This window comes from Mobula birostris, chromosome 31, assembly GCF_030028105.1.
Source record: "Mobula birostris isolate sMobBir1 chromosome 31, sMobBir1.hap1, whole genome shotgun sequence".
In the NCBI taxonomy this organism is placed as follows: Eukaryota; Metazoa; Chordata; class Chondrichthyes; order Myliobatiformes; family Myliobatidae; genus Mobula; species Mobula birostris.
The window spans coordinates 22,824,028-22,850,311 of NC_092400.1; the positions used below are offsets into that span (position 1 = coordinate 22,824,028).

The following is a 26,284-nucleotide window of genomic DNA, read 5'->3' on the forward strand; positions in this document are numbered from 1 at the left end:
CCACCTGGTTTCACCTGCCAGCTTGTACTCCCTCTCCCCTCACCTTCTTATTTTGGCTTCTTCCTCCTCCTTTTCCAGTCCCGATGAAGGGTCTCAGCCCAAAACACTGGCTCTTTATTCCTTTCCTCAAGGTTGTATAACTTATACATTCTTTGATAATAAATGTACTTTGAATCTTTCCATGGATGCTGCCTGAGCTGCTGACTTGCTCCAGCATTTTGTGTGCGTTTACAACTTTCATATTTCTCCCAAGCAAATGGGGATCATTGGGAGTTACAAAGCAATCTCTTAAATTTATCGACCCACCTTTCACAAACAAAAGTTCCAAAGAACAGTACAGCACAGGAATAGGAGCTTTGGCCCACGATGTCTGAGCCAAACATTATGCTAACTTGATCTAGCTCTATACTGGCTGCACGTAATCCATAATTTACCAATAAAACAGCAGAATCCTTTTCAATCAAATACACCACTAGGTAGATTGCTCTGCACTGGATACTTTTCCTACCATGTATTACAGTTTTCTTTAAATTGAAGCAGAGGAAAATATACTTCTTGATTTATATATGCCCTGGCCTTTGAGTCCTAATCGCTGCCTTCTTGATGTATTTTCTCTTCTTCCTTCCTTCTGTCAGGCTCTCTCGTTTTCCTGTCCGCTTCATCTCGCTGAGGCAACAACCAGCAATTACATGCACACTGCCAAAGATTCACAGCCTGCCTTTAAAGTGTCAAAACACGATCCTTGGGTCCTGCTTCACAGGGATTCTTGAACACGGAAAGACACATCCTGTTGTCTTCAAACTGACTTGAGAAGTGTCGCAGTTTACAGCTGATTCTCCTGCCTGACAGGGGCCAAGAAAAACAAAGCGGGCGCGGTGGGGGGGGAACGGCAGAAATGGAAAGTGTTCAACTGTGTGCACTGGACACAGAGACGTGAGTTAGTTCCGTGCAGAACCAAACCAAAGGAAAATGGCTGAGCGCTTGTTATCCACGGCAGGCAGCAGCCAATAAAATCAGCGCCTTAAGGATTTAGAGCGTCAAGTGAGGAAGGAATTACACTCAAGAGGAAGTCTGCAGATGCTGGAAATCCAGAGCAACGCACACAAAATGCTGGCGGAACTCAGCAGGTCAGGCAGCATCTATGGAAATGAATAAACAGTCGAGGTTTCAGGCCGAGACCCTTCTTCGGCACTGAGAAGGAAGGGGGAAGATGCCGGAATGAAGGGGGGCGGGGGGAGGGAAAGAGGCTGGCTGTCAGGTGACAGGTGAAGGGGTGGAGAAGGAATCTGATAGGAATGGAGAGAGGACCATAGGGGAAGGGGGAGGTAACCCGGGAGGAAGTGATAGGCAGGAGTGAAGAGGTTAAAAGCCAGGGGAATAGAAGAAGGGAGCGGGAGGGATATTTTTTACCAGCAGGAGAAATTGATATTCATGCCAACACGTTGGAAGCTCTACAGACAGAATATCAGGTGTTGCTCCTCCACCCTGAGGATGGCCTCACCTCGGCACAAGAGGAACCCTTAGCCCAACATGTTGGAACGGGAATGGAAATCAGAATTAAGCCCGCTTCTGGCAGGTGGTGCGGAGGTGCTCGACAAAGTGGTCCCCCAATCTACGCACCGGGAAGTTCTGCTTTTGGCCTGCCACATTAACCCGATTTCTGACAGGTCGTCAATGGAGAGACCTGACTTCACTACCGTCTGACCCAGAGCTGGGCGTGCCTCCAGCGGAGCCATGACTGACACTAATTACAGGGGCACGATGAGTTATATCTGCTCATCCTTCAAACTGACAGTCAGCTCATGTGGGCCATCCTTGGCAAGGGGATCAAACATTTCCTCAACTTAATCACAGCCTCATGATGGCAGAGCATGTTAAGTCATTCAAAAGTCTGGGTTATTTTAACAACTTCACTAAGCATCTAATCACACTCTAGCAGCTCTCACTCTCCCTCCATATAAGTTAATAACCGGTTGTATTCCCACCACTTAATCACACCAGGCTGATCCCTTCTATACCCTTAGCAGATATAAGCACTTTTCATTAAGTGTTAGCCTCGTGAACACAGTCAGAGCCAGTGGACGGCGATGAAGATAACTTCCATGTGTAGACCAGGGTGAGTGGGGAACAAAGTTCTGGAAGACCTCAAGTTAAAGAGAATGGAAGGCAAGTGACATACAGTGGAGTAACCAAGTGAAGAGTGTTTCTGTTGAAGATGAACTGAGCCATGGTAAAGAGCACCGACTGATATCCCGGTGAAGAGCACAGACTGATAGTTGCAAGGCCGAGTGCTGAGCCAAGCTGATGAACGGTCAGGCCAAGCTTCGGACAGGAAGTGCCATGATATGCGTGGCAAAGGAATGCAGCTCAGAGTGGATCAAAGTCAAGAGGGGGGGACTTCTGACTATTTAGTTGGAGGAAATGCGTACTCATCCAGTGCAGGATGTCTGACCATTCAGAAAGCAGAGGGGGATGAAGTGAATGGGCAGCAGTACCTGAGTGGAAACTGGCACCGTGTCTTGCTGAGGGGTAATGTGCAGGAGGGGCCGCAGACTGCAGCATAATGATGCAGGAGTGAGGAAAAGGAACTGACAGGAATTTTGATGGTTCAGGCAAGGTGGATAAGGAGAAAGCCATCTTTCCGTATCACGTTCCTTCTATTACCACCAAAAATTTATCATTCTATTACCATCAAATATTTATCGTCCTGAGTTTCAAAAGTCCAAATAACATTTATTCTCAGTGGCCACTTTATAAATAAAGTGGCCACTGAGTGTATGTTCAGGGCCTTCTGCTGCTGTAGCCCACCCACTTCAAGGTTCAACATGTTTTGCGTTCAGAGATGTTCTTCCTGCACACCAATGTTGTAACATGTGTTTGTTTGAGTTATTGTCACTTCTCTGTCAACTTGAACCAATCTGGCCCTTCTCCTCTGACCTCTCTCACCAACAAGAAATTTCTGCCCACAGAACCGCCACTCACTGGATTTTTTTTCCACACCCTTCTCTGTAAACTCTAGAGACAGCTGAGCGTGAAAATCCCTGGAGTTCAGCAGTTTCTGAGATACTCAAACCACTCCATCTGACACCAACAATCATCCCATAGTCAAAGTAATTCGGTCTGAACCTCTTGACCATGTCTGCATGCTGTTATGCATTGAGTTACTGCCACGTGATTGGCCAATTGGATATTCACCATAACAAGCAGGTACACCTAAACTGGCAATTGAGAGTTTATAACAGTTACTAGTGCATTGTATTTCTGTAGGATTGTTTTTATATTTATATTGCGTTCTTTATGCTTCTCTTTTTATATGCTGCATCAGATCCAGAGTCACACTCATTTTGTTCTCCTTTGTACTCATGCACTGAAGACTGACAATTAACAAACTTGAATCTTGAGCTTTCTTTATAAAAGCGGGTGCTTACACTGGGCACACACTCCAGGAACATACAGTATGTACAGACTGGAATTGGCAGTGCATCTGCAGCGTTATCAGCCAAAAAGCCTATCAAAACAGACTTCCATTTGAGCATTAGCTGGAAAACGGTTTAAGACTGTCGCCCTTCTCTTCATCTCTCGGGACCATCTCTGGAACATCGCCTGGCCTGCAGAAGGCAGCCTGCTGCTGGTTCATTGCCCTCAGTGAGAGCACAAGTTCATGTGAAGTCCTGGAGATTTCACAACGCTTGCAAGTTTTCCAACGATCAACATTAAAGAACAATGAAAAATCATTTCCCTTTCTTTATTACTGTATTGCTTTCTGCATAGATACCCATACCAATTTTTTTTTTGTTTGTTACTTTATATCATGGGAATCCTGAAAAATTCCAGAAACTTCTGGCATTCAGCTTTTAATAAGGTGTATTGTCACTAAATACTGGAGATTATCGGCAGCAAGTGGCGGTGGATTGTTGTCGGAAGCTTACATTACATCTTCAGTGGTTTTCAACGTAGCTGTCTTAACCACTGTGCACAGAGGTTTTTTTAAATTCATTTCTGAGATAGAAACATTCCTGGCTAGCCCAGAAACGCCTCTATTATTGCTCAGCTGTTCATTCCTCATCTGTATAAGCCTCCTTCTGCAACCACAGTCCTCTGGTGACTGCACTTTCTCAATGCTATATATACTTACTGTAATTCACAGCTTGTTTTTTCCTCTCTATTCTCATGAATTGCATTCTACTGATGCCGCAAAGTTAACAAATTTCATGACATTTGCCGGTGATATTAAACCTGGTTCTGATTCTGTTGCTTAAGAGGTGCCAGGACTGAGACCAAGCAATAGCAAAGGAATGGTGCTGTATCGTTAAAGTTAGATTCCAATGGGAGATCTCATGCACGTGCTGTTTTCATCCTTGGTAGTAGATGGTGTGGGTTTGGGAGATGCTGCCAGTGACTTGCCAAGGCTTTTCCAAAGTGTATTATGTAAATGATAGCGATGAGAGTCAATATGTGCCTACGGTGAAGGAAATTAAGATTTTAGGGAGTCAAATAAATGGTCTGCTTTGCCCTGGGTTCTTGAGTGTTGTTGGAACTGCAAATGGAAAGTACCATTGAAATCCCAGGCATAGCTTTGTCGGTGAAAATTCCTTTTGGGATGTCAAGAGGCAAGTCAATCACCTCTGTCTCACCATTCTTTTGTAACCACGATGATTTATCAGTCTTGGAGGGAGTGCAGTGCAGATTTACGTGAATGGCAATGGAACCTCACCATCCTGCACCTGCCCTCTTCTTGTTACTACCATTGGGGAGAAGGTACAGGAAGGAGTCATAGAACACTCCAGCTTTCATCAACTTTCCTCGTAACTTCCTGCAAAAATTCTATAAAATTGGTTAGACACAACTTACCACACACAAAGCCCTTTTGACTATCCCTGATCAGCCCTTGTCTATCCAAATACTTACATATTCAGTCTCTTAGAATGCCTTCCAATAACTTTCTCACTACCAATGTCAGGCTCGCCAGCCTATAATTTCCCGACTTATTCTTAGGACCTTTCTTAAACAATGGAACAACATTAGCTAACCTCCAATCCTCCAGCACCTCATCTGTGGCTAAGAACACTTCAAACATCTTTGCTAGGACCCCTGAGTGCGAGGGAACACTTTGTCATACCCTGGGAATTTATCCACCCTAACTTGCCTCAAAACAGTAAACACTTCCTCCTGTGTAATCTGCTGCATTGCCTCATATCTATAGCCTCTGTCCATATCCCGAGTAAATATGGAGGCAAATAAAATCCATTTAAGATCTCCCCCGTCTCTTTCAGATTCATGCATTGATTACCACTCTGTTCTTCCACAGGACTAATTTTGTCCTTTGCTATCCTTTTGCTCTTAATATATCTGTAGATGCCCCTTAAGATTCTCCCTTACCTTGTTTGCGAAGAAAATGCATTTTTAGGATGAATATTGTATAAATTTCTCTGACATTAAATTTTACCTTTGAACCTTTGCTAGAGCAACCTCGTGTCTTCTTTTCCTTAAGTGTTCCCTTGCATTTCTAATACTCCTCAAGTACCCGTTTGTTCCTGCCTGCCTACACCTGCTATGCACCTCCTTCTCTTCCTTAACCCAGACATCAATGTATCTCAAAAACAAAGGTTCCCTCAACCTGTTATCCTTGCCTTTTATTCTGACAGGAACATACAAACTCTGTACTCTAAATTTCACTTTTAGAGGCCTCTTGCTTACCAAACCATAGAAACCATAGAAACTACAGCACAGAAACAGGCCTTTTGGCCCTTCTTGGCTGTGCCGAACCATTTTCTGCCTAGTCCCACTGACCTGCACACGGACCATATCCCTCCATACACCTCCCATCCATGTATCTGTCCAATTTATTCTTAAATGTTAAAAAAGAACCCGCATTTACCACCTCATCTGGCAGCTCATTCCATACTCCCACCACTCTCTGTGTGAAGAAGCCCCCCCCAATGTTCCCTTTAAACTTTTCCCCCCTCACCCTTAACCCATGTCCTCTGGTTTTTTTCTCCCCTTGTCTCAGTGGAAAAAGCCTGCTTGCATTCACTCTATCAATACCCATCATAATTTTATATACCCCTATCAAATCTCCCCTCATTCTTCTACACTCCAGGGAATAAAGTCCCAACCTATTCAACCTTTCTCTGTAACTGAGTTTCTCAAGTCCCGGCAACATTCTTGTAAACCTTCTCTGCACTCTTTCAACCTTATTTATATCCTTCCTGTAATTTGGTGACCAAAACTGAACACAATACTCCAGATTCGGCCTCACCAATGCCTTATACAACCTCATAACATTCCAGCTCTTATACTCAATACTTTGATTAATAAAGGCCAATGTACCAAAAGCTCTCTTTACGACCCTACCAAGTATACCTTTGCCAGATCCTTTCAGATACCATCAAAATTGGCCTTTTTCCAATTTAAAATCTCAACCTGAGGACCAGACCTATCCCTTTCTTTAAAGTCTTGAAACTAATGGCATTATGATTACTAGATATGAAGTACTGCCCTACACAAACTTCTGTCAGCTGTCCTGTCTCGTTACCTATAGTATAGCACTCTTTCTCTGGGGTCTTCTATGTACTGATTACGGAAACCTTCCTGAATGTATTTGACAAACTCTTTCCCAACCAGCCCTTTTACAGTACTGGGGTCCCAGTCAATATGTGAAAAAATTATAATCACCTACTATCACAACCTTATGTTTCTTGCAACAGTCTGCGATCTCTCTACACATTTGCTCCACTAAATTCCTTGGACTGTTGGGAGGTTTATAATAACGTGGCCACATACAAAATGCTGGAGGAACTCGGCAGGCCACGCAGCCTCTATGGAAAAGAGTAAACAGTCGGCGTTTCGGGCCGAGACCCTTCCTCAGCATTTTGTGTGGGTTGCTTCGGATTTCCAGCGCCTGCAGATTTTCTCATGAATGTGGTCATACCTTTCTTATTCCACAGTCCTACCCATGAACCCTCACTGGACGAGCTCTCCAGTCTGTCCTGACATCTTCCCTGACAGGTAATGCCACACCTTCCCCTTAAACCCCTCCCACTCTATCAAATCTAAAACAAAGCAACCCCAGGACACTGAGCTGCCAGTCCTGCCCCTCCTGCAACCAAGTCTCACTAATGGCCACAATGTCATAATTCCACATGCTGATCCGCACCCTAAGCTCACCTGCCTTTCGTACAATATTCCTTGCGCTGAAATCTACACAGATCAGAACATTAGTCCCAGCATGCTTGACCTTTTGATTCCTGACTTTGCATGTAGGCTTAACACATCTTTCCCCACAATCACTGCATTAACTGTTCCGGCACTCTGGTTCCCATCCCCCTGTAATAAAAGTTTACCACCCCCCATCCCCCCCATGTAGCACTAGCAAACGTTCCTGCCAGGATATTAATCCCCTTCCAGTTCAGGTGCAAACCATTCCTTCTGTACAAGTCCCCCCTTCCATGGAAAAGAGCCCAATGAAGCCCTCCCTCCTGCACCAACTCCTTAGCCATGTGTTAAACAATACGATCTTCCTATTTTTGGCCTCACTAGCAAGTGGCATGGGTAGCAATCCTGAGATCACAACCATACAGGTCCTGCCTTTAACTTAGCACCCAGCTCCCTGAACTAACTTTGCAGAAATTTGTCACCCATCCTGCCCATGTCATTGGTACCTTCGTGGACCACAACCTCTGGCTGCTCACGCTCCCACTTAAGAATGCCGAGGACTCGGTCTAAGATGTCCCTGACCCAGGGAGACAACAATCCATCCAAGACTCTTCTTCTCGGATTTCTGTTCCCCTAACTAACCAGTCCCCTATCAGTACAGCTCGCCTCTCCTCCCCTCCCCTTCCCTGAGCCACAGATCTAAACTCAGTGCCATAAACCTGACCACTGTGGGCTTTTCTCTGCTAGGTCATCCCCCCCAACAGTATCCAAAGCGTAGACCTGTTGTTGACGGAATGATCACAGAAGTAATCTGCACTGGCTGCCTATTCCCTTTCTCCTCCTGACGGTCACCCAGTTACCTATTTCCTGCAACTACAGTGTAACTACCTCCCTGTATGACCTGTCTATCAACTCCCAGCCTCCTGAATAATCCAGAATTCTTCTAGCTCCTGCTTCAACTCCCTAACACCATCTGTTAGAAGATGTAGCTGGATGTACTTCTTGCAGGTGTAGTTGCCTGAGACACTGGAGGTCTCCCAACCTTCCCATATCCTGCAAGAGGAGCATTCCAGCGTCCTGTTGAGCATCCCCACTGCTCTAAATATGCAGTCAGAAAGCAATACGGAATAAATAACAAAAATAAAATCTACCTAAGCCTTTGTCTCTCCTCAATGAGCCAAAGCCTCAAGTCTCCACTCCAACACTGGCCCACTCACACAATGGCCACTCGACTTAAACCTAATTTCATTTTATTGATCCTTGCCAAGTGCCTAATTATGTGCAATCAAATGTCTACTTGGAAACTGTGGGGTGCTGTGGATCCTGAAGGCCCATTCAACACGACTTAGAAACAGCTTCTTCCCCTCCACCATCAGATTCTCTAAATGGTCCATGTTTCATTATTCCTTAGCAACACACACAAAATGCCAGAGGAGGTCAGCAGGACAGGCAGCATCTACAGAAATGAATAAACGATCCACATTTTGGGCCAAAATCCTTCTTCACGATCGGAAAGGAAGGGAGAAGACACCAGAATAAGAAAGTGGGTGAGGGGAAGGGGGATAGCTGGAAGGTGACAGACGAATCCAAGTGAGTGGGAAAGATAAAGGGCTGGAGAAGAAGGAATCTGCTAGGAGAGGAGAGTGGACCATAGGAGAATTGGGAAGGAGGCGGGGACCCAGGGGGAGGTGATAGGCAGGTGAGAGGATGTAAAAGGCCAGAGAAGGGAATAGAAGATGTGAGGGGGTGGGAAGAAGAAGTTGATATTCATGCTGTCAGGTTGGAGGCTACTCAGACAGAATACATAATGTTGCTCCTCCACCCCGAGGGTGACCTCATCATGGCACAAGACTCTTTGTTGCACTATTTATTTATTTTGTGATTTACAGTCATTTTTGGTCACTGCAGGTACTGCAGCTGCAAATTTCACGTCATCTGAGTCAGAGATGTTAAACCTACTCTGATTAGGGACGATTGAACCGAACGGAGAATAAACTCAAACTGCTGAATGGCCTACAGGCCATCTACTATATGCATGGTAAAATAAGCAGTAGGTAGTTCTGGAAAATACACAACAACCAGATTAAAGTAGCAGATTCAAAAAGCATTCATTTCACAATTACTATAACTATCCTTCTGAGATTGAAGAACAAACAAATGTATGAGGATCATCTGTGCCCACCCGCTCCCTCCTCCCACTCTCCCCCATCCTCCCCCTCTCTCACCTCCCTCCTCCCACTCTCCCCATCCTCCCCTCCCTCTCCCCTCCCTCCTCCCTCTCCCCATCCTACCACTCACTCTATTGTGTTGGACTGATGAGTTCATTGGGCTGGGGGTGTCTGGACTATATACACGTATATTCTGCGTTGTTGTAATTTAATAACGTTCTATATGTTTTTGTCGTCTTGTACGTGCAAGGACTGGGCCGCAAGCCCCAGTGTTGCTGGGTGGGGGGGGGGGTGCATGGCCTCCAGACTGAATTTTGAGTAATGCCCCCTCCCAGTGTTCAACGGCGTGACTCATTTATTATGTGGTTGTTGTACCATTTGTCCCTGCTATCTCGTGTGTGCTTTGTGCCGTGTGTGACTGTTGGTATTGTGTTTTGTACCTTGACCCTGAAATAACGCGGTCTCGTTTGGCTCTATTCCTGTGTATTTGAATGATAATTAAAATTGAACTGAAATGAATAATCCTCTCTCGATTACAGTACCGATACTGTAAAACACACAACAAACCACAAGAATCCTTCCCTGGTTGTGAAAGAACAAAACATACAGTCATCCCTGCTTCTTGTTTCCAATATGATGACTTACTCAGCTTCCCACAATCAGATCCAACCCTCTGCAGCCACTTCATTTCCTCTGCTCACCAGCACTCAATGCTTAAGCAAAGGCAGGGTGTGCACAGGAGTTTAAAATGTGGCCACTTCTGAAGGGTTTCAGTAAATAAACGTTAAGAGTCAGTTATACAGCACAGAATGAGGCCTTTCAGTCATTTGTACTCCTGCCAGCCATCAAACAGCCAACTACACTAATCCCATTTACCACCATTTAATTGATAGTCTTACATACCATGTGATTCATCCACTGCCTAAAGCTATTTCCAACAAAGTAAATTATGAGTAAATTAGATTTTGTTATTGAAGTACATATACGTCATCATACACAAATCTGAGATACATCTTCTTGTGGGCATATTCAGCAAATCTATAGAATAGTAACTATAACAGGATCACTGAAAGATCAACCAGAGTGCAGAAGACAACTAACCGTGCAAATGCAAATATAAATAAATAGTAATAAATAATGAGAACATGAGATAATGAGATAAAGAGTCATTAAAGTGAGACCATTTGTTATGGAAACACCTCAATGGATGGGCAAGTGAGCATAGTTATCGCCTTTTGTTCAACAGCCTGATGGTTGAGCGGTAGTAACTGTTCCTGAACCTGGTGGTGCGAGTCCTGCAGCTTTTGTACCTTCTTCCTGATGGCAGCAACGAGTAGAGAGCATGACCTGGATGGTGAGGATCTCTGATGATGGATGCTGCTTTCCTACAACAGTGTGTCACGTAGATGTGCTCAATGGTTGGGAGGACGTTACCCATGACGTACTGGGCTGAATTCACTTCATTTTGTCGGAGGTTCCATTCTGCTATTTCCATACCAGGTACTCAGGTAGTGCACTCCAGATTCCAACCACCCTCTGTGTGAAAGCATTCTTCCTCTGATTCCTCTAAACCTCTTCCTCTTTTTCCTGAATCTATATCCACTAGTATTTGATACCTCTGTTCTGGGAAAAGATTCACTCTCTATGCCGTCATTATGTGCCATGTCATATCACGCAGGCAATCTTGGTCTATTGACCATAATTGTCCTTGGCAAATTTTCTACAGAAGTAGTTTGCCATTGCCTTCTTCTGTGTAGTGTTTTTACAAGCTATTATCAATACTCTTCAGAGATTGTCTGCCTGGCGTCAATGGTCACATAACCAGGACTTGTGATACGGACCGGCCGTCCACCCCCTGCCCCCGTGGCTTCATGTGACTCTGCTCACTGGGGGGAGGGGGGGAGTGGCTAAGCAGGTGATACACCCTGCCCAAGGGTGACCCACAAGCTAGTGGAGGGAAGGAGTGCCTTACACCTCCTTTGGTAGATATGTATCTCTACCCCACCACCCATTAGCCACGCCATTCCTAATTTTGTCTACCTCAGTCAACCTCCTCTATTCCAGCCTGAGGTTTCTTCATAACTCCTCATTTCATCCCAGGGAACATCTGACTGCACCCTCCCTACAATTCAGTAAGCAGAATTCCACACAACGCTCCAGCGGTGGCCTAACCCTCTGTCGTAACATACCTGCTCTTACCTGGTTACTGAAGGTTTATGCCCCACACACCTTATCAACTCGTTACCTACTTGTGTGGCCTGCCACCTTGCAGGATATTCGGACTTGGATATCTAGGTTCCTGCATTCCTCAGATACTGGACCCTCACCATCTGGCCATTGGTGCAGGACTCACACCACCAGGTTCAGGAACAGTCATTACCCCTCAACCACCAGACTCTTGAACCAGAGGGGATAACATCACTCACCCCAACACTGAACCATTCCCACAAACTATGGACTCACTTTCAAGGACTCCTCTTCCTCTCAGGTTTTCCATATTTATTATTATTTTTGTATTCGGACAGTTTGCTAAATTTTGCACATGGGTTGATTATCCACGCTGTGCATGGTTTTTCATTGATTCTATGGTGTTTCTTTGTATCTACTGGGAGTGCCCACAAAAATCTCAGGGTGGTGTATGGTGACATGTACATATGTATTTAATAATAAATTTACTTCAAACTTTGAACTAGAACCCTACCATTCATCGTGTAAGTCCTATCCTTATTTGTCCTTGCAAAGTGCATCACTTGACACTTACCAGGATTAAATTCCATCTGCCATGGCTCTGCCCAGCGACATTCATATCCTAGCCCAGTCTTCCATCCTCACTGTCAACATCACTAACAACTTCAGTAACATCTGCAAACCTACTGATGAAAAGCAACTGTCCAACTCTCAACCATCACCAAACCAACTTCAGATCTAACTTGTCGACTTGTTTACAATTTCACGAGCTCTAATGTTTGGGACTAATTTCCCACATGGAGCCTTGTCAACGCCTTACTGGAGTCCAAATAGACTACACAATGACGTTGTCCTCATTTTGGTGCTTCAAAAATTTCCAATTGGTCAGACAGGATACCCTTCTAACAAAATCACGCCAATTACATTGGACAACAAATATTTTGCTTCCTGAGTACTTTTGGGTGTATCTTTTGGAATTTGAGTTGCTGATCACAAAATCACCATGAAATTTCCCTATCACACACCATTCTTTTCGACATCACACATATTTGTTATTTCAATTCAGAATTCCAGTCAATTAAAATGTTGCCCACAATGTAAGCTGAAAAATTTTCTATCTTGTCCAGGCTTGCCTGGGCATGTTTAGGCAGGGTGGATGCTACATGGCAGGACAGGTTTTACAAAGGCTCTAAAAGCATCATGCACACACCGTTCAAAGCATTGCATTTATATCAGTCTGCAATCATGTTGATGCATATGCTATCTTTGATTAATTCGTGCCTTTGCAAGTGTTGATTAATTATTTTCCTTCACTATCATTTCCAGTAACTCCTCTGAGATGCAGAAACATTACAGACATGGCATCCTCACTGGCCTCTCTAGGCGGTACTGGTCTCCCAGGTTTGAATGGTGGAATTGCAGGCTGAATTGCGTGTGTCTGTACACTGCCGAGAGGCTGTACCATCGAGTGCCAGACATTGTCGCTCAGGGTCTTGGACTATACAAATGTTTTTTCTGAGTGAATATGTTTCTTTACTATTTTGAATTATGTTACTCGCTATTTTGAATGTTTGCTTGCTATTTTGAGTGCTTTGCACCTTGGCCGCAGAGGAATACTGTCTAATTTATCTGTATCTATGTATGGGCTTGAATGATCATTAAACTTGATTTGATTTAACCATTAACACCAGGCTCACAGGCTTGTAATTACATGGTCACTCATGCTACCCTATCTGCATTAAAAAATACCAAATTTTTCTATCCTGTCATTTGGCACCTCCTGTCACCAGTGGGCCAACGAAGATTTATAAGTGTCTTGTCTCCCCAAAAGACTGGGGTCCATCTCATCAGGTCTTAGGGATTTATCCACCTACAACCCTGCTAAGAGAACTACTTCGTCATTAATGTTAATATCATAATCCCACCCCCCTCCCCCCGAATTCTCCAATTACAACACACACAAAATTATCGAAGAGGAATGGAGAGGGAAAAACAGTCGATGTTTCAGATCAACACCCTTCATCAGGACTACTTTTGTCCTATGAGGTGGAATTCACTCCTGATGAAGGGTCTCAACCTGGAAAGTCGACAGTTACTCCTGCTGAGTTCCTCCAGCATTTTGTGTGTATTGTTCTGGATTTCCAGCACCGACAGAGTCTCTTGTGTCTCCACTTACAGTGACCCATTCCACGGTGAATGCATATGAGCATTATTCATCTTAACACTATGACTTCTGCTTTCACATAAAGTTTGCCAGTTTGGTCCCTCACGGACCCATCTCTCCCCCCGGTTACCTTTTGACCTTAATATACTTGGGAAAAAAACTTTGAGATTTTCATTTATGCTTTTCAGAGATATTTCATGTTCCCTTTGCCTTCCTGATCTCCTTAAGTATCACCCCCACGCCTGTACACTTTCTACACTCCTGGTTTCAGTTCTCTGTTTGCCATAAGCTTCTGTACCCCTTTATCTAGCGTTCAATATTCATAGTTTCAAGGTCATGCTAAATCTGCTTTATAGGACATACATTATCCAAACTTAAGTTCTTTCCACTTGTCAGCAGTAGACCTAAGGGCAAATAGCTGCTCTCAGTCTACTTCAACCCAGTCCAGCAAGTTGAGTGGTATTGCATTCAGCATCAGCAAGACCAAGGACTTCAGGAAGGGAACTCCACAGCCATCCTCTCTGAGGAGTCAACGATGGAAAGGGGTGAGCAGCTCTAAATTCCTTGCCATCGACATCTCGGATAGTCCAACCTGGATCTCGAGAGGAGGCAGAGAGTTGAGGTGCAGCCAGCTCCGTCACAGGCACAACACATCCCACTATCAAGGATATCTTCAAAAAGTGGTGACACAAGAAGGCAACATTCATCACCAAGCATCCTCACCATCTAGGACATGCCTCTTCCTGCTGCTACATTGAGGAGGTGATACACGAGGCTGAAAACTCACACTCTATAATTCAAGAACAGCTTCTCCCCTTCTGCTATCAGATTTCTGAATGGTCCCTGAACCCATAAACACTACCCTGTACTTCTTTCTATTTTGAAGTATTTGTATAATTTTGTCATTCATAGCAACTTTATGTCTTTGCACTGCACTGCTGCCACAATACTGCACATTTCACAGCACACAGTCTATCTATCTGACTATTATCTATCTGACTGATTCGGCCCAGTACATCACCCGCAAAGCCCTCCCAACCATTGAGCACATCTACATGAAACACTGCCGTCAGAAAGCAGCAACAGAGTTCCCCACCACCCAGGTCATGCTCTCCTCTAAAAGCTGTACAGGAGCCTCAGGACTTGCACCACCAGGTTCAAGAACAGTTACTACCCCTCAACCATCAGGCTCCTGAATAAAAGGGGATAACTACACTCACTTGCCCCATCACTGAAATGTTCCTACAACCAATAATCTCACTTTAAGGACTCTTTATCTCAGCATCTCAGGTTCTTGTTATTTACTGCTGTTTCTTTATATTTGCATTCTGCATGTAGGCTGATCTTTCATTGATCCTGTTATAGTTACTCTTCTATAGATCTGCTGAGTATGCCCACAAGAAAAAAAAATGAATCTCAGGGTTGTATATGGTACTTCGATAATAAAATTTACTTTTAACTTTGAATTCCCTCTCAAGGGAAAGCTTATTGCAAAAGAGACTGTCTGAATAGATTGGTGTCTATGATCCAACTTGCTCAGTGACTCTTGGCTCTCCGTCTCAGTTGGTTTATTATCGAGAAGGAGATTAATGATAGGCCAAGTCACTATAAAGCCCATGCCTTCACTTCTCAATGTCATGGTTCATATTTAACGTGGACGTTGCCAACTCCATTTCCCAAGTGCTGTAAGTTTAGCCAGCTGTAGTTATCAAATTCTGTAAGGAGAAACACATTTTGCATTGAGGCAGGCCGGTTGGTGTCAGGACAATGGATGCTGAAGCAAAAAGAAATGTCACACTGAAAAATTGTGGGCAGATTAATTCTCAACGAGCTTCCAGGATCTTCTCCCCCTTGCTCATGAGCACATTTACAGAAACCCAGTAAAAATACAGGTATAAACCACATCTGAGAGTGTGGTTCAGTGAAATCTGAAAGTTCCTACTGCAATTTAGGAGGAATAACTCTCTCTAATACTCTAATGTCTCTAACTTATCTAATGCTTCAATGTCTCTAGTATTGCATTGGATTGCTTGTGTATTCAGGAGGAAAAGCAGAGGAGTTAATAAACAAAAATGTGCAGATATTATTTTAAAAAGTTGGAAATGAGTGCAGAGATAAAGAGGAAAGATTAAGGGGGTGGCAGTGGGGAAAATGGAGCACCAAAGGTTGAGCTTCTATTGACCAAGACTTTTAAGGACGAGGAGAGCTGGAGGAGCTTAAGGATACAGAAAATGGAGTTTCAGTCGCAAAACCACAGTTGTAAGGTTAGACCAAAGGGTTGCCGTGCAGAATGGCAACAACCAAGAAAACAGAGCTGAATACTTAACTGGAGACGGGGACGGGAGAGGGGAACAATATTATGAAACCAGCAAAGTCAAAGCTTTGACTTTGAGGCATTTTAGCCAGGCAGCTGATGTGAGGACAGCTAGTGGGCTAATTGGGACAGTCAATAAACCAGTACAGGCAGCAGAGCTTTGGGCAGTCTATGATTTATGGAAATACTAAGTTAAAGGTTGACTCAGGAAATTTCAGAGCATTAAAGTTTTTATAGGAAATTTATAAGAGAAAGCCTCAGCTGGAGATCGGCTAAGAGCTGAATGACGATTACTGGTGTAGCAGAGATCGAAGAAGATGCTGAGTTATATCCTAGGATGTGCTGGGACACATCATCAGTGACATGACCTGGGATCATCGGGTGCTTTGGGTCTTTCAACGTCAGACACTCTTGCCCAGATGACCCAGCCAGGGTTGATCAGGCCCTGGTTTGTGTCCCAGCAGATTGGTCAACGGCTCACACCTCTTGATCCACAGCCATCTGGAATCTCGTTCAGCAGCCTCTGTGACGGTCCTGATGGCGCTTTTCTTTGTAGCCCCCATGAACTCTGGTAAGTTCTGCACAGCAAGCATCCAGTAAAGCCTCTACACTCCACTTCCGTAGGCTCACAACATGCCCTCCACCCCTGTCTCTCGTGCTGCTCTACCAGCTCCCGGTATTTGGCTTTCTTACACTCAAACGCCTCCTCAATCCAGTCTCCCCAAGGACCCTCAGTTCTACCCAAGTCCACCTGCTTCAAGATTTCTGACAAACAGTTCTTGGGAATAGGGAGGATACAGGTGGGGCAATTATTAATGCAGCACAGCAGGTCAGGCAAGACCAAAGCACAGAGGGATGAGCAGTGTGCAGCTCTGGGAAATGGCAAGGGATGGTGACAATCAACCTTCCCAATAATTCACTTAATCAACCCCTTGTAGAATTAAAAATACGTGCTGCTCTGGAAATGAACAGAACAGCATGTTCATACAAAGACAGAAGTGCTTCATCAATGTTATTCTGAACTACCTCCATGCAAACAGCGGTCCTTGCTTTTTTTATGACTGATTGTGAAGTGAGGTAGTTTGAAGCACAGAGCTGAAGGATCCTCCTCCCACACCAGAGTCCACCACCTCCGATTCCACGCGTGGAATTCCAAAGGGAAAAAAACTTTCAGAAAGCTCTCATGTCACCACTAGATGTACATTGAAAAGGGGGGAAATGCTACAGAATTGATCTGGTGTTTTGACATTTTTTTAACATCTGGACTATCAAATCAGCTGACACAACATAGCTGGACGGTGACACAACCTGGTATACAAGATTACAACCCTTCAATAGGTTCAATAGGTGCATTTAATGTCAGAGAAATGTATACATTTGTGTGGTTTACATTAAATAAACCTAGTGTTTATCACTGTCTCTCATTTTTCAACACATGTCAAACATCAAATGCCAGAGGGCATGCATTTAAGGTGAGTGGGAATAAGTTCAAAGATGTGAAGGTAAGATTTTTTTTGCACATGCTGACGTGTGCCTGGAATGCCAGGGATATTTGTGGGTACGCATATGCACTCATTGCATATGTGTATTTATACACACACACACACACACACACACAGAGTGTCTTGTCGTTGCGCTGAGTGAGTGCACTTCAATATCTCCCCCAGTACAATCAACTAATGAGTCCTAATGGGTTGGCGTTATGGTGCTTTTCCTGCCATACATTTCTTTAGTATAGGGCAGCGGTCCCCACCCACCAGGACACGGACCGGTACTGGGCGGCAAAGCATGTGCTGCCGGGCCATGAGGAAACGATATGAGTCAGCTGCACCTTTCCTCATTCTCTGTCACGCACTGTTGAACTTGAACATAGGGTTGCCAACTGTCCCGTATTTGCCAGGACATCCCGTATATTGGGCTAAATCGGTTTATCCCATAGGGGACCGCCCTTGTCCCGTATTTCCCCCGCTAAGGTACAGCGTTCCTATGAAACCTTTCGTGCCAAAATGGCGTGAAGCGAAGAAGCAATTACCATTAATTTATATGGGAAAAATTTTTGAGTGTTCCCAGACCCAGAAAAATAACCTAACAAATCATACCAAATAACACATAACACCGAAAATAAATAACACTAACTTATAGTAAAAGTAGGAATGATATGATAAATACATAACCTATATAAAGTAGAAATAATGTATCTACAGTGTAGTCGGGAAGATGAAGGCAAAACTGATTTGTGGGGGGAGAAAAATCAGCACGTACGCGCATGCACACATCACATGCACACGTCACGCATGTGCACACAGGTGCCTGCGCAAGGCTTCACGATCATGGTAGTCTTTCCTGGTGTAAGGTGTCCCAGGATTTGACTGCTACTTTTGTCCCTCATTTGGGAGTGAGAAAGTTGGCAACCCTAACTGTAAAAGACATGTTGAGGTCAGTTTAACCCTACTTGAACACCACCTCCCCGCCCCAGTCGGCCGGTCCGCGGTGCAAAAAAGGTTGGGGACCCCGGTATAGAGATATATAAATGTGTATATGTTGTTTGTATACTGTATTGAAGGTAGATACTTCTGTACTACATTGTGCGGTGCATCATATTCTAATTCATGTGTTGCCTTAAGTTAACTTTGTGGGTAATTAAAGATGGGATGTTCTGGTGCCAAGTAAATGGTGCTCATCGCTCTCAGTGAGAGAGGGATCGGGGCGGCCAAGCGTTAACACTGGACAAAGTATGCAGCTATTACTGTGTTTTCTGGTAGACATCTTTTTGTAAATAATGGCAGTTTTCGAATTCACTATTTTCACTAATTTTTGTAAGTTTGACTTTTAACACACTTAATATACACCCTTGCATTAAAATGCTTAGCAACTCAGTCACCTTTTTTCCTTTGGTCATAACCCATGTATCTAACAACACCCCAAACGAATGTGCAGAGAAAAGAAGGATTTTGACGTTGTGTAGGGATTAGTTTAGTTAGATGATTAATTCATGTTCTTGATATATTTTTAATTTGTACAACTATCTTTTGCATATTGGTTGTTAGTCTTTGTTTATATATAGTTTTTCATAAATTCTATCGTATTTATTTTCCTCAAAAGGCCCACAAGAAAATACCAACTTTGACTTTACTTTAACTATTACTTTAACTTTTAACTACTTTGGCAGAACTTTGTGGGCGAACAGCCTGTGCTGCCTCCTCCTGTGCTCTTATACAATTGGTGTTTTCAGCTAGACAGGGTATCACATGGTCATTCAGATTATTTAATTGTTGAAATAGCACATTCGGACTCTGAACTTTCTGAGGAAATTAAACACATGCATATTTTCATATCGTGATAGATGTGGCTATATCCCTCTGATTGGATACCGATTGGCAAGAGGGCTTATCCGATTTCGAAAATAGTGTATTTCTAAGGAAGTTTGCAGTCTGGTTGATAACATCTACTGTTGCTCTAATATCTGTATAAGGCAAATATTTTCTAAAGGCCGAATTCAGCAAAAGCTCTTAGATATTTCAAAACAATTTATTCTTATCACTGTCTGAGGAAATAGAAGGTGAACCATTCAGGCGTACTGCAAAGCAAAGCTAGCATGAACCGGTGCCGGGATCTGTATCCTGGGCTCCAGCTGAAACTAATGCAAGGCAACGCAGCAGGACACACATTCTTGCTAATTCTAGAGACTCCAATGAAGGCAGTAATTCATCACATTATTACTGCAGACTTTTTGTTTTAAAAATATCAAAAGGAAAAATTTCATTTCAAGCACTTTTATGCCACACAAGGCATTAAAAGTTTCTTTCCTTTCAATAGCAGCTTTATCTGCAGATATTTCCTTTGCAGCGTGTTTTAAAGATAAAGATTAGCTTTGTTTGTCACAAGTACATCAAAAACGTACAACGGTATGCATTGTTTGCATCAAATCAGATCAACGAGGCTGGTGTTGGGCAGCCCACAAGTGTCAACACACTCCCTGCGCCTACACAGAACGCTCACAACTCACTAAGCTGAACTGTTCATCCTTGGAATGTGGGAAAAAAACCTGAGCATCCGGAGGAAACCCACGTAACCTCGGGGAGTGTTGGGATGTATTCTGGGCTCCTGGAATTTAGCAAATATTAATTTCAACAGCAACCAGTCTTCAGATCTGAATGTGGATTGCACACTGAATTTTAAAATGCAGCTCAGAACAATGGTGTTCTTGGAGCTGCAGGCTGGGGTCGATTGCAAACCCGGAAATACCCCCCCCCTTGACCTGAGATGTCTGCGTATGCATGAATGCAACTCAGAGACAGTGGTGGGGGAACATCGACTCAGACCATGAGAGGCCTGCGTTCGGCATTTTCATGCCTTACAAGGCGCAGATTGGAAGTCTGTGTGGGGCACCACTCCTCACACAGACAGTAGAGCAATGTGGTTAAGTGCCTTGCTCAAGGACACAAACACGCTGCCACAGCTGAGGCTCGAACTAGCGACCTTCAGATCACTAGACAAACGCCTTAACCACTTGGCCACGTGCCCAACACAAACAGTGGTGATTAACATTCAATTTAAGGTGTCTTAAGTGTTGCTCTGAAGATCTAGGTGTTTGAATCAAAGGGAGCAGTATGAATGCATTGTAACAACAGAATTATCCTGCTGTTACCTTTGATCTTTAGCATACAAAAATGTGATGAAATGTTGGGTCAGGGAGCCACTCTCCAGAGCAACTCCAAATGCTGCCAGCTAGTGCGTGCTGAACAAATACTTTTCTATTACAAGCAACACGTCTCTCTGTTGGCTTTCATGGTTAGTCACAATGGGGAGAATGTACAAACTCCTTACAGACTGCAGCTTGAACCCAATTTCAATCTTGCAGCTGGCCCTGTAGTTTTGTGCTAACCACTATGCTACTGAGCCATCCAGTTTTATTCTACTGCATTGGTCAAATATTCCCAACTTTGGGAAATGTTTCCAAAGTTCACTCCAAACATTGTAGAACCAAGGTGGTATTAACCCAAAAATTCTCAGAAATATTAGACAACACTCTCATCTGGAAGTTAAAAATTATTTTTCTCATTAGCTCTAAGGGCTCAGAATTGATTAATGTGAAAATAGCCTTTGAAGATTCCTCAATGTTCTTCATCAATGAGGATCAAAAGACTTGATTCAGACCAGGAAATTGCTGGATTTGGACCAAAACCTCTATATAAAAGATTCAAAATAAAGTGACATTTAAACAGATCATTGCTAATGTTCAGAATGAGTAATTATAGTGAGAAAAAATACCACAGATGTTTTATAAAGAAATTCCCATGGGAAACTTCAGAAGAAAGTCAACTTTTTACAACTGCCAGTGATTTTCACTCAGCTTCATCCCTGATTAGGACCAGCTCTACCAAAGTTGAACAAACATAAATAAGATTTAACTGCATGATTCTTGAAGTGGTGGAACAAGTGGAACAAGCGGTCCAGCTTTCTGGTGGATCATGAAATCTTCCATCAGATTTATCTCCTGATTATAAACAAGATAAAATCTGCAGATGCTGGAAATCCAGAGCCAAGCACACAAAATGCTGGAGGAACTCAGCAGGTCAGGCAGCGTCTACAGAAAAGAATAAACAGTCAGGTGTTTTGGGCTGAGACCCATCTTCAGAACTGGAAAGAAGGGGGAAGATGCCAGAGTGAAAAGGTGAGGGGAGAGGAAGGGGGACTGGCTAGAAGGTGTTAGATAAAGCCAGGTGGGTGGGAAAGGTGAAGGGCTGGAGAACAAAGAATCTGACAGGAGAGGAGAGTGGACAATAGGAGAAAGGGAAGGAGGAGACGACCCAAGGGGAAGTGATAGGAAGGTGAAAGGCTAAGTAGGGAATAGAGGAAAGGGGTGGTTCTTTCCCTTTCCTTTCCAGTCCTGTAGAAGGGTCTTGGCCCAAACTGTTGACTGTTTACTCTTTTCTGAAGATCAGAATCAGGATAATTATTATCAGCATGTGTTCTGAAATTTGTTAACTTAGCAGCAGCACCTCAATTCAATACATAATATAGAAGAAAAATAAATTAATAAGTTTTTATTTATTTATTTATATAGACTAAAAATCATGCAAAAACAAAAATAATACATATTAAAAAGTGAGGTCATGTTGACGGGTTCAATGTCCATTTAGGAATTGAACGGCAGAGGGGAAGAAACTGTTCCTGAATCACTGAGTACCTTCTGTACACTCACAACACGCTGGAGGAACTCAGCAGGTCGGGCGGCATCCGTGGAAAAGATCAGTCGACGTTTCGGGCCGGGCTTCGTCAGGACTTCTACCTGATGGTAACAGTGAGAAAAGGACATGCCCTGGGTGCTGGAGGACCTTAATAATGGAGGCTGCCTTTCTGAGACACCGCTCCTTGAAGATGTCCTGGGTACTTTGTAGGCTAGTACCCAAGATGGAGCCGACTAAATTTATGACCCTTTGCAGCTTCTTTCAGTCCTGTGCAGTAGCCCTCCCCCCACCTCATACCAGACCGTGATGCAGCCTGTCAGAATGCTTTCCATGGTATATCTATAGAAGTTTTTGAGTGTTTTTGTTGACATATCAAATCTCTTCAAACTCCTGATGAATATAGTTGCTGCCTTGCCTTCTTTATAGCTGCATCAGTATGTTGGGACCAGGTTAGGTCCTCAGAGATCTTGGCACCAAGGAACTTGAAACCTCTCAGTCTCTCCCCATCTGATCCCTCTATGAGGATGTTGCCTGATCTGCAGAATTCCTCCAGTATTGTGTGTGTGTGTGTGTTGCAATTGATACACTGTAACACTAATGAATCCAGTTCCGCTTACCAATTACGATTATAAGAAATACTATAAGTCTGCTAACAGATTGATGGGAATGATGACATTAATAACGTCGATAACTATGCATCAATCTACAGCACGGAGAGTCGGGTTTACACAGGGACATTGAAAATACAGTGTCTAAGCACCTATTCAGGTTTATTCTGCTAAAACTAATCAATTAGACACTCACATGGCCCATTAGTAGGAAAAAGAACAAAGGCACTCAGTCCAAAAGTGAGACTAATTTTCAGTCACTTTAATTCTCCACTCCACATGAAGGGGAAAGGACAACAGGAGAGGATGCAGAGCAGACAGCACATGCAAAAGTGAACTGAAATAAGCCGGACATTATTGTCAAAGAGAGCTAGCGAGTTGAACAAAGGGCACCTGATTTGCCCAAGCAGGCTTCTGTCCTCGTGACAATGCGCAAAGCTTATCCCACCATGAAAACAAGATTATATATAAAAGCAAGAGGAAAAAAGATCAACTGTATGGGGGTTAAACTCCAATCTCCAATTAGGACAATATTCAACTGACACCTCTGCCTCATTCATCCTTTGGTAACAAGCTCTTCGGCCTATCAAGTCGGTGCTAACCATAAAATACCCATTTATCCAAACCCATTTTATTTCCCCCACATTCCCATTAACCCCCTACCCCCCCTCACCTACTACACTCCCCTACACACTAGGGGCAATTCACACTGGCCAGTTAAATTGCAAAACCAATCCAGGCATGGGAGCAAACTAGAACTCCCGAGGGAAACTTGTGCAATCACACGGAGAACCTGCAAACTCCACACAGACAGTAATGAAGCTCAGGGTTGAACCTATGTCATTGAAGCTGTGAGAATAAGGTAGTTAATACAATACAGGGGTTCCCAGCTTTTTTATGCCATGAATCAAGAGCATTAAAGCAAGGGGTTCTTGGACCCCAGGTTGTGAATCTGATATAACAGATGCTCTGATGAAGGGTCTCGGCTCAAAAAGTCGGCTGTTTACTCTTTTCCATAGATGCTACCTGGCCTGCTGAGTTCCTCCAGCATTTTGTGTGTGTTGCTTGGATTTCAGCATCTGCAGATTTTCTGCTGTTTGTAACAGATGCTTGTCTACTGGTACTGAATATGGGCTCGTTCAGTTGGGTACTTTGAAACAAATATGCTGGAAATCCAAAGCAACACACACACACACACACACACACACACACACACACACACACACACACATTGCTGCAGCAACTTGGTCAAGTCGCATCGATGGAAAAGGGTAAACAGTCGAAGTTTTGGGCCAAGGCGCTTCTTCAGGACCTAAAGAAGGGTCTCAGCCCCGAAACGTCGACGGTTTACACTTCTCTATGGATGCTCTCCGGTCATCTTGGTCCTCATTGCCACTGGGTCAAAATCTTGCTCCAAACCCATTTTATTCCCCCCACATTCCCATTAACTCCCTGACCCCCCTCACCTACTACACTCCCCTACACACTCTGTCCTATGAAGTCCATGTCATAGTTGATGCACAATGGCTACCTCATGTTAAAAGAAACCACGCCTACTCCACAGTATGAAGTTCAGGGACTTGAATATCTGCGCCCTTATAGAGAATCCCAACCGGAAATTAGAGTGAAAACAAGTGATCTCAACCTTGAGGGATAACTCATTAACACCAGGTTCTGCAGGTCCTGGAAATATTGAGCAAAACACACAAAAAGCTGATGAAGCGACACATTTTGAAACATCGACTATTAATTCCCCACCAGACCTGCTACCCGACTTGCTGAGTTCCTCCAGCATGTTGTCTGTATTGCTCCACCTTGGGGGTAACCCAAGTATGAGGCTTCCAGCAGCGAAGAAAAGTGGAAATTGTCAAATCCACGTTGTGTTAATGGTTGCTTGTTCCTCTCCGCGCCTGGCGGTGCATCGGGCAGCAACCTGACCGTTTCTTTAGCATTTCCGTCTGTTTTTTTACGAGGCCGAGTTGCCAGCTCGATGCTTAACCCAGCATGGATGGAAAGGGTGCAGGGAGCTACCAGCTAGATTCGAACCCAGGACCATTCCCCGTGAAGTCCAATGCAGATGCCGCTACGCCACCGGCCGGCTATGTTGTGTTAATGATGGGAGATAAGAGAAAGGCAATGTAATGAATATGCCCCCCAACTCTAACCCAAATAAATTGAACTTCTTCAGAATTTCCTTTACAAGTATCTCAAAACAACTATCTTTTCACCACAGCTTACAAAATAAACAACTTACATGACTGAAAAACTGTTACTTTGAACTTACTGGGCATGGCAGAGGACGAATCTGCTCCCAGGTGTCAACTAATGGTGCCTGGTAAATAGGAACGGAACTGAGAGATACACTTGAGTCTTTAACACTGATCGATCCACACTCTCAGCTCACCTACAGGAGGAGGCTATTGCCAAACTGTAGAAGCGATAACTCAGGCGGTGGTTAGCATAAGGTTTTACAGCGCAAGCGATCTGCTGCTGTTCTCCCCATGACTGTGTTGGTTACCTCTGAGTGGTCCATCTTTCTCACAATTTCCAGAATTGGAATTAGGTTTAATATCACCGGCATATGTTGTGAAATTTGTTGTTATGTGGCAGCAGTACATTTAATTATAAAAACTGTAAATTACAATTGCATACATACATATACACACATACATACATATCTATAGACACACACACACTCACACTCGTGATTAAGTTCATGGCCTAAGGTAGAAGGAAATGAGTTATTAACTTCAAACTTTCTGCATTTTCACTCAAAGAGTTGAACTGCACGTGCATGTAACGAGAGCTGTGTAACTCATCTCCTTTACCTTAGGCCATGAACTTATCAATCATCCCTGCTGTGGACCACTTCTACAAAGAAGGGATTCGTATGCTCCACGACCACTGGACTAAGTGTGTAAATGTAGGAGGGGCCTATGTTGAAAAATAAATGTGCTAGGTTTTCTAAAATTGACGCCTTCTACCTTAGGCCACGAACTTATCAATCACCGTGTGTGTGTGTGTGTGTGTGTGTGTGTGTGTGTGTGTGTGTGTGTGTGTGTGTGTGTGTGTGTGTGTGTGTGTGTGTGTATATAAAAGAGTGCGTGCCCCTTCAGGCTCCTGTACCTCCTCCCTGATGGCAGCAATGAGAATAAGGCAGGTCCTGGGTGACAGGGGTCCTTAATGGTACACGCCGCCTTTTTGAGGTATTGCTCCTGAAAGACTTCCTGATGCTGGGAACGCCTGTGCCCATGATGGAGAGATGTGCAAGCTGCGACGTGCAACGTTGGTGTGAGATGCGTGACGACACTTGCACATCCTTGGACTATGTTGCTCATTGCAAATGACGAATCTCACTGTACGTTTTGATGCATATGTGAGAAATAGAGGTAATCTTTAATCTTTAAATAATACCACAGATCTGCCAAAGTTACATTACCCGGTTGTATACCATCTTAATAAAAATCCTTTTCTGGTGTCAGTGGCATTGGATTCTG

At 43.8% G+C, this 26,284-nt stretch overlaps 1 protein-coding gene across 7 annotated transcripts in view; it reads right to left on the reverse strand.

The window, feature by feature from the left end:
• The window catches only part of LOC140190981 (E3 ubiquitin-protein ligase DTX1-like), a 303,658-nt gene that overhangs the window by 173,170 nt on the left and 104,204 nt on the right, over positions 1-26,284 (reverse strand). The window contains exon 1 of one of the 7 annotated variants that reach the window (XM_072248005.1): positions 509-530. The exons of 5 other annotated variants lie outside the window; for them this stretch is intronic. The gene's annotated coding sequence lies outside the window, so the exon portion shown is untranslated. Of the gene's footprint in view, positions 1-306; positions 475-508; positions 531-26,284 lie in introns of those variants that run through there. One more of the 7 variants, XM_072248007.1, reaches the window with a different exon arrangement.